This window comes from Rhipicephalus microplus, unplaced genomic scaffold (genome assembly GCF_043290135.1).
Source record: "Rhipicephalus microplus isolate Deutch F79 unplaced genomic scaffold, USDA_Rmic scaffold_428, whole genome shotgun sequence".
In the NCBI taxonomy this organism is placed as follows: domain Eukaryota; kingdom Metazoa; phylum Arthropoda; class Arachnida; order Ixodida; family Ixodidae; genus Rhipicephalus; species Rhipicephalus microplus.
In genome coordinates, this window is record NW_027464992.1 from 15,942 (window position 1) to 25,000 (window position 9,059).

The following is a 9,059-nucleotide window of genomic DNA, read 5'->3' on the forward strand; positions in this document are numbered from 1 at the left end:
CGCCGACGCAAAAGTGGGAACCGCCGCTCGGATGTTGGCCGTTTTTGGCAGAGTGAGTGCTGGCACTCCGGCGACGCGAAAGAGCGCGAATGCGCCCACGAAAGTGGCGTATTTGGACGTGCGTGACGGCGACCGCTGCAGGAGTACGAAAAACCACGTCAGCCGGGGCGAGCGACACACGGCGGTCTGGGTGCTTATCGCTGCTATTATAGGGGCACCCCGGCAGACGCAGAAAAAAAAAAAAAATTTTCGACCTTCTTTTTTGCTGGTCGAGCTCGGGTAACCCAGGTCGCAATGGGAGCCGCGCACGAAAGCGGCGTCGCGAGACGCGTTCGCGGTCGCTAGTCGCACGAGCTCGGCAACCGCGTCAGCCGGCGCGGAGTTCGGGATGCCGACGGCTAAGTGGGTACCGCTGCTCGGATGTTCGCCGTTTTTGGCCGAGTGAGTGCTGGCACTCCGGTGAAGCCAAGGAGCGCCAATTCGTGCACGATATCGGCGTCTTTCGACGTGCCCGCCGGCCACCGCCGCACGAGTACGGCAAACCGCGTCTGCCGGGGCGGGGTTCGCGACGCGTACGCAATAGTGGGAACCGTCGCTCGGATGTTCGTCGTCTTTGGCCGAGCGAGTGCTGGCACTCCGGCGAAGCGAAACGGGGCCGATTCGGGCACGATATCGGCGTATTTCGACGTGCTCGCCGGCGACCGTCGCACGAGTACGGCAAAGCGCGTCTGCCGGGGCGAGGTTTGCGACGCCGACGAAAAAGTGTGGGAAGCGCCGCTCGGATCTTCGCCGTTTTTGCAGGAGTGAGTGGCGGCCCTCCTGCGAGACCAAGAAGCATCGACTCGCGCACGATATCGGTGTCTTTCGACGTGCCCGCCGGCCACCGCCGCACGAGTACGGCAAACCGCGTATGCCGGGGCGGGGTTGGCGACGCCGACGCAAAAGTGGGAACCGCCACTAGGATGTTCGCCGTTTTTGGCAGAGTGAGTGCTGGCACTCCGGCGAAGCGAAAGAGCGCGAATGCGCCCACGAAAGTGGCGTGTTTGGACGTGCTTGACGACGACCACCGCAGGAAAACGAAAAACCACGTCAGCCGGGGCGAGCGACCCATGGCGGTCTGGGTGCTTATCGCTGCTATTATAGGGGCACCCCGGCAGACGCAAAAAAAAAAAAAAAATTTTTTTCGACATTCTTTTTTGCTCGTCGACCTCGGGTGACCCAGGTCGCAGTGGGAGCCGCGCACGAAAGCGGCGTCGCGAGACGGCTTCGCGGTCGCTAGTCGCACGAGCTCGGCAACCGCGTCTGCCGGGGCGGAGTTCGGGACGCCGACGGCTAAGTGGGAACCGCCGCTCGGATGTTCGCCGTTTGTGGCCGAGTGAGTGCTGGCACTCCGGCGAAGCCAAACGGGGCCGATTCCGGCACGATATCGGCGTCTTTCTACGTGCTCGCCGGCGACCGTCGCACGAGTACGGCAAAGTGCGTCTGCCGGGGCGGGGTTTGCGACGCGTACGCAATAGTGAGAACCGTCGCTCGGATGTTCGTCGTCTTTCGCCGAGCCAGTGCTGGCAATCCGGCGAAGCCGAACGGAGCCGATTCGGGCACGATATCGGCGTCTTTCCACGTGCTCGCCGGCGACCGTCGCACGAGTACGGTAAACCGCGTCAGCCGGGGCGGAGTTCGGGACGCCGATGCGAAAGTGGGAAGCGCCGCTCGGATCTTCGCCGTTTTTGGAGGAGTCAGTGGCGGCACTCCGGTGAAGCCAAGGTGCGCCAATTCGCGCACGATATCGGCGTCTTTCGACGTGCCCGCCGGCCACCGTCGCACGAGTACGGCAAACCTCGTCTGCCGGGGCGGGGTTTGCGACGCCGACGCAAAAGTGGGAACCGCCGCTCGGATGTTCGCCGTTTTTGGCAGAGTGAGTGCTGGCACTCCGGCGAAGCGAAAGAGCGCGAATGCGCCCACGAAAGTGGCGTGTTTGGACGTGCTTGACGACGACCACCGCAGGAAAACGAAAAACCACGTCAGCCGGGGCGAGCGACCCATGGCGGTCTGGGTGCTTATCGCTGCTATTATAGGGGCACCCCGGCAGACGCAAAAAAAAAAAAAATTTTTTTCGACATTCTTTTTTGCTCGTCGACCTCGGGTGACCCAGGTCGCAGTGGGAGCCGCGCACGAAAGCGGCGTCGCGAGACGGCTTCGCGGTCGCTAGTCGCACGAGCTCGGCAACCGCGTCTGCCGGGGCGGAGTTCGGGACGCCGACGGCTAAGTGGGAACCGCCGCTCGGATGTTCGCCGTTTGTGGCCGAGTGAGTGCTGGCACTCCGGCGAAGCCAAACGGGGCCGATTCCGGCACGATATCGGCGTCTTTCTACGTGCTCGCCGGCGACCGTCGCACGAGTACGGCAAAGTGCGTCTGCCGGGGCGGGGTTTGCGACGCGTACGCAATAGTGAGAACCGTCGCTCGGATGTTCGTCGTCTTTCGCCGAGCCAGTGCTGGCACTCCGGCGAAGCCGAACGGAGCCGATTCGGGCACGATATCGGCGTCTTTCCACGTGCTCGCCGGCGACCGTCGCACGAGTACGGTAAACCGCGTCAGCCGGGGCGGAGTTCGGGACGCCGATGCGAAAGTGGGAAGCGCCGCTCGGATCTTCGCCGTTTTTGGAGGAGTCAGTGGCGGCACTCCGGTGAAGCCAAGGTGCGCCAATTCGCGCACGATATCGGCGTCTTTCGACGTGCCCGCCGGCCACCGTCGCACGAGTACGGCAAACCTCGTCTGCCGGGGCGGGGTTTGCGACGCCGACGCAAAAGTGGGAACCGCCGCTCGGATGTTCGCCGTTTTTGGCAGAGTGAGTGCTGGCACTCCGGCGAAGCGAAAGAGCGTGAATGCGCCCACGAAAGTAGCGTATTTGGACGTGCTTGACGGCGACCGCCGCAGGAGTACGAAAAACCACGTCAGCCGGGGCGAGCGACCCACGGCGGTCTGGGTGCTTATCGCTGCTATTATAGGGGCACCCCGGCAGACGCAGAAAGAAAAAAAAAAATGGGGACATGGCGTGCGTCACCGTGCGGCTTCGCAGCGTTGCCGAAGTCGCCGAGCCCTTCGACTGAGCCGAACGGCGGACAGGGAACGTTGGTCGGCCGTTCTAACCTGTCGGTGCCACGCCGAGACGTCGTTAAGGAAAACCGCGTCGTGGGCCTCTACGACGCCGTCGAGTCGTTGTACGTTTGGTGTCCAGCGTGTCGGCGGCGAGTAGCGGACACGTCGTTCACGACTTCGGTCTTTCGCAGTCGACGCGAACTTGCGGAGAGTCGTGGTGCCTCACGTTTTCGGCAGAAACCGCGGCGGAATTTTCCCGTGCGTGCGCGCACGACCTCGGTGCTGTGCCGTCAGCGTAGTGTTGCACAAACTCGTGGCCTACCCAAGGTGCGGTACGTTTGCGGCCGTATCCTCGGTGGGAATTTCGTGAGTAGGGTCGCAAATTCTACGACCTCGGCGGGTTTGAGAGCGACGTAGACTTGTGGCACGCTCAACATGCCACACGTTTCGGGGCACACCCGCGGTGAAATTTTCTCGAGTACGCTCGTATTAGGGCCCAAGGAGGTCTGGGTACTTATCGCTGCTATTATGTGGGGGTTCTCGTGAGCGGCGTACGCGAAAGCGACCGGGTGTCTGATATGCGGCGGGCTTCGGCCTCGTCAAGCGTGTCCTCGGGTCTGCTCCAGGGGAATCCACGGCAGTCGTCTGCAGCCTCATCCGCTTGATGCGTTAGGGGCTGGTTGTCGGACGGTGCCGTTTTACCACGATATCGAGGTGTGTTCCGTGTCGTCCTCGGGCGATTCAGATGCGAAAGCGCCGAAGACGCGGGCGTGACCCGTCGTCTGGCGGCTTTGCAGTCTCGGCTCCGTTGCTAGTTCCGGCCGGTCCACCGACAGTGCAGCGGGCTTGGGCAACCCGCACGGCGCGACCGAGTCGATGCAACGAAAAAGAGCGAGCATGAACGTGCTTCTTGCCGCACGGCTCCCACTCGTCTTTCGGGAAGGTTGTGCCGTAGCGAGCTCGAACGCCGTCATCTCGGAGTGCAAAATAAGCGTGTTGGGGCGCCTGAAGGTGGCCTCCGCCGCACACAGACTGCGTCCGGCCCGCCGAGGGCGAGGACGGACGCGCAGTCGAACGATTACCTGGTTGATCCTGCCAGTAATCATATGCTTGTCTCAAAGATTAAGCCATGCATGTCTAAGTACATGCCGAAATAAGGCGAAACCGCGAATGGCTCATTAAATCAGTTATGGTTCCTTAGATCGTTTCTTCCTACTTGGATAACTGTGGCAATTCTAGAGCTAATACATGCAGTGAGCCTGGAGCCCTTTGGGTAACGGGTGCTTTTATTAGACCAAGATCGATCGGGTTTCGGCCCGTATTGTGTGGTGACTCTGGATAACTTTGTGCTGATCGCATGGCCACGAGCCGGCGACGTTTCTTTCAAGTGTCTGCCTTATCAACTTTCGATGGTAGGTTACTTGCTTACCATGGTTGTTACGGGTAACGGAGAATCAGGGTTCGATTCCGGAGAGGGAGCCTGAGAAACGGCTACCACATCCAAGGAAGGCAGCAGGCGCGCAAATTACCCACTCCCGGCACGGGGAGGTAGTGACGAAAAATAACAATACGGGACTCTTTTGAGGCCCCGTAATTGAAATGAGTACACTCTAAATCCTTTAACGAGGATCAATTGGAGGGCAAGTCTGGTGCCAGCAGCCGCGGTAATTCCAGCTCCAATAGCGTATACTAAAGCTGCTGCGGTTAAAAAGCTCGTAGTTGGATCTCAGTTCCAGACGAGTAGTGCATCTACCCGATGCGACGGCTCGGACTGAACATCATGCCGGTTCTTTCTTGGTGCACTTCATTGTGTGCCTCGAGATGGCCGGTGCTTTTACTTTGAAAAAATTAGAGTGCTCAACGCAGGCGAGTCGCCTGAATAAACTTGCATGGAATAATAGAACAAGACCTCGTTTCTGTTCTGTTGGTTTTTGGAATACGAGGTAATGATTAAGAGGGACGGACGGGGGCATTCGTATTGCGGCGCTAGAGGTGAAATTCTTGGACCGTCGCAAGACGAACTACTGCGAAAGCATTTGCCAAGAATGTTTTCATTGATCAAGAACGAAAGTCAGAGGTTCGAAGGCGATCAGATACCGCCCTAGTTCTGACCATAAACGATGCCAACCAGCGATCCGCCTGAGTTACTCAAATGACTCGGCGGGCAGCTTCCGGGAAACCAAAGTATTTGGGTTCCGGGGGAAGTATGGTTGCAAAGCTGAAACTTAAAGGAATTGACGGAAGGGCACCACCAGGAGTGGAGCCTGCGGCTTAATTTGACTCAACACGGGAAAACTTACCCGGCCCGGACACTGGGAGGATTGACAGATTGAGAGCTCTTTCTTGATTCGGTGGATGGTGGTGCATGGCCGTTCTTAGTTGGTGGAGCGATTTGTCTGGTTAATTCCGATAACGAACGAGACTCTAGCCTATTAAATAGGTGCGGGGTTCCCAGCACATTACAAACTTCTTAGAGGGACAAGCGGCTCCTAGCCGCACGAAACAGAGCAATAACAGGTCTGTGATGCCCTTAGATGTCCGGGGCCGCACGCGCGCTACACTGAAGGAAGCAGCGTGTCTTTATCCCTGTCTGAAAAGACTGGGTAACCCGTGGAACTTCTTTCGTGATTGGGATAGGGGCTTGCAATTGTTCCCCTTGAACGAGGAATTCCCAGTAAGCGCGAGTCATAAGCTCGCGTTGATTACGTCCCTGCCCTTTGTACACACCGCCCGTCGCTACTACCGATTGAATGATTTAGTGAGGTCTTCGGACCGATGTCCGGCGCGGCCTTTCGGTTGCGCCGGTCTGTTGGAAAGATGACCAAACTTGATCATTTAGAGGAAGTAAAAGTCGTAACAAGGTTTCCGTAGGTGAACCTGCGGAAGGATCATTAACGGATTGTGAAGGGTGAGCGCCTCAGCTGCGTCTGCGCCCGACACTTTCTGCCGCTGACCCCGTTTGGACGCGGGGTCGGCTTTTCCCCACGGGGCTGCCTGAATGTGGAGCGGCACCCCGTGACAAATTGTTGCGCCCAGCGGACGCCAACACCGCGACCTTGGACGGTCGGCCAGGTGGCGGACGCGGGTACAAACGGCGCAACGCACTCATAGGTCGGCTTTCGACCCGCCACTGCACCGTGGCTCGAAGCGCTCGAAATGCGCGACCCGACCGCTGCGGGACCGCCTAGTACTGTAAACAGGAGCGGCGGAGCGCGAACGGCGAGTCGTGGTTACGTCGGTAGAAGGCGAGGCTGCGCGTTCCCGAAACGCCAGCCAAGTGCCCTCCCGACCGTTCGAGCGTGCAAGAACGAGACCCGACAATCGCGCGGCGACTGCCAAGTACGAGAGGAACGGCACAAGCGTCGGCGGTCGGTCAAGGAACTGGCGATGTGACGGGTCCGCTGTGCACCAGTGCATACCGTCCCGCCGTCCGCGGCAAGCGCCTCCGCGTCCTCGGGTGACGGAGGCTGCCGGTCGGTTCTTGCAGGCGAGGGATCTCGCTGGCACCGGTTCGCGTTGACGCGCGGCCGGTCATGGCACGGCGATGCGACGGCCGAGGTGCGCAGTACTCGATGGAGGAACCGCACGCTCCGATGACCGTCCCGCCCTCCGCGGCGTATGCGTACCGACCGTAATGGTTGCAGCAGCGCCGGCCGGCTTTTGAATTCGCCACACGAAACACGGTGCGAGATCGCGGTTAGGGGAGCGTCGACGTTGCCAGGCGTTTTGCTTGCTGCCGAGGGAAAGGCGGCACGGCCACGTCGCGCTCGTCGCGATTAGCGGGTCTGCGCGCTTTGGGAAGGTGCCGCAACGACTTGCCGAAAGAGGAAGCACGGAAGAACGAGGGACTTGGACGTCCCGACAATTGAACGCACTTGCGGCCAGGCCCTTGCTGGCTTCGTTCTTCCGCCTCGAGTAGGCTCGTACGCGGCTCCGGCGCCGAAAGTGGTCCTTGGCACCGACTTCGGTGGACGTGGGAAGTGCCGCGCAAGTACGGCGCGCCTGGCTCCACCTGTTGGCTAAAGTAGGCAGCCGGATCGGCATTTTGGTGTGCGGTGGCAAACCGTGGATGCGAAAAAAGCTTGTGCGATTTCGTGGAACAAAAAGCGGGGGTCCCCCTTTTTATGCGGAGGAGACCGACCCGCCCGCCGTGGTGAACCGCGACGCCACGGTAAAAACGGGAGAGGCTTGTCGATGGGACCGTGCATCCCGCGCTCCACGGAGGCCGGGAGGCGGCCGCCCGAGGAAATGTGTAGCCGTCGAGGCCCGCATCTGCGTGCACTCTTATCCAAATGGGTGTACCGCAGGCATTTTCTGGTTAGGCGGGCCAATGAGAGCGAGCACACAACGATACCTACGGGTCCGGCTTGGAGAACCGGCTTCGACGCCTCCCGAGTATTTATAGAGGGGTGGACCACGAAAGCACTCGCAAGTAGCGGAAGCGAAACGCCGTCCGAAACACACCGTTTGCTCGATTTGCGGCAGCCGAAAAAGGCGCGGCAGAGTTTTGGAGTCCAAGCGTGCGCTGAAAAGCGCCCTTCTTGGCCACTGTTTGGCCGAGTGCCAGAAACGTTTGGTTTTGACTGTACGGAATTGAACAAACACTTTTTCACGACTCTAAGCGGTGGATCACTCGGTTCTCGGGTCGATGAAGAACGCAGCCAGCTGCGAGACTTGGTGTGAATTGCAGGACACACTGAGCACTGATTCTTTGAACGCACATTGCGGCCTTGGGTCTTCCCTTGGCTTCGTCTGTCTGAGGGTCGGATCACATATCAAGAGAGCCTTCGGCGCACAAGGGAACGTGAGCCGTCGACTCGTTTTGACCGCGTCGGCAACACGGACAGCACGCTGAACACCTCACAGCGAGCGCCAACAGCGGCCACTCAAGGGCGAGACGGTGGCGACCGTCGTGCCAGAGCCCAACCGAAACGGGGGCGACCGACTGCATTGAGGATGTGGCACCTCGTTGAGACCGCCGCAGGACTTCGAGTCGGAAGGAAGCCTGCAGGGAAAGTGCGGTCGAGGTTGCGTACTCCTCTCTGCGACCGGGCGCGCAAGAGCTGCGAGAGCCACGGACGCGCAACTTTAACGCACGGTAAACACGAGGAGCGAAAGCCGGCCAGCAAAGCTTCTCCAGCCGTGCGCAAAGTGCGCGAGATCGCAGCCTTGCGTTGCGCTTGTTGCCCTCGAAGTAAGCAGGGTGTCCCGTAGACCGGGCGCTCGAACACGCTGCGGGGCCGTGCCTCCTCCAGGCTTTGCCGCGCGAACAGGGAACGTTCGCGCGCAAAGCGCAGGGAGGTGAGGAGGCTGCGCCCGACGTTTGCGGTTCGCTGCGTACGCGGTTGATGCGGAGAGCACGGCGCGACGACTTGCCGCGAAGCGGAAAAAGTCTCCCGCACGAGTTGGCGAAACGTTGGCGAAGCTTAAGGCGTTCTCGTCGTAGTCCGCCGTCGGTCTAAGTGCTTCGCAGTTCCCGTCCCGTTCAAAAAACTGGGCCACTCCAGTTGGGGCGGGGGCGACGCTACACGAGACGATGCCTCTCGCCAGGCTGCGTGGCTGCCCTTGCGGCGGCGGCGACTGGCCTCGGCGGTGTTTGGGCTTTCGACACGGTCGTTTATCACGCAACTGCTCGGACGACGCACGCGCGCAGCGGAATGCCGCTTGCCAGCCTTGTGAAGATGTGACCCTGTACAGGGTTGCGGGCGCACTTGGTAGGGCGTCGTACTCGGTTCGCGATGGGTTTACGAACGTGTCCCGTCACTTCCACGTCACACCGGTTGTGCGCCGCACGCGTGCAGCGGGGAAGCCGATTGCCAGCCTTGTGAAGAAGTGGCCCTGTACAGGGTTGCGGGCGCACTTGGTAGGGCGAGCGCACGCGGTCGTGCAGGAAGTTGATGGAAGCGAATGTATCCGCTGTCGACCTCAGATCAGGCGAGACAACCCGCTGAATTTAAGCATAT

General features: G+C 60.2%; 2 non-coding genes and 1 pseudogene across 2 annotated transcripts; all 3 read left to right on the top strand.

The window, feature by feature from the left end:
- Window positions 1-4,175: 4,175 nt before the first annotated feature.
- LOC142794449 (small subunit ribosomal RNA) lies at window positions 4,176-5,990 on the top strand. The gene has a single exon (XR_012892350.1). It is a non-coding gene; the product is annotated as a small subunit ribosomal RNA (ribosomal RNA).
- A 1,719-nt stretch (window positions 5,991-7,709) lies between these two features.
- LOC142794453 (5.8S ribosomal RNA) lies at window positions 7,710-7,862 on the top strand. Its single transcript, XR_012892352.1, has one exon. It is a non-coding gene; the product is annotated as a 5.8S ribosomal RNA (ribosomal RNA).
- A 1,154-nt stretch (window positions 7,863-9,016) lies between these two features.
- Window positions 9,017-9,059, top strand: part of LOC142794451 (large subunit ribosomal RNA) — a 2,821-nt pseudogene continuing 2,778 nt past the window's right edge.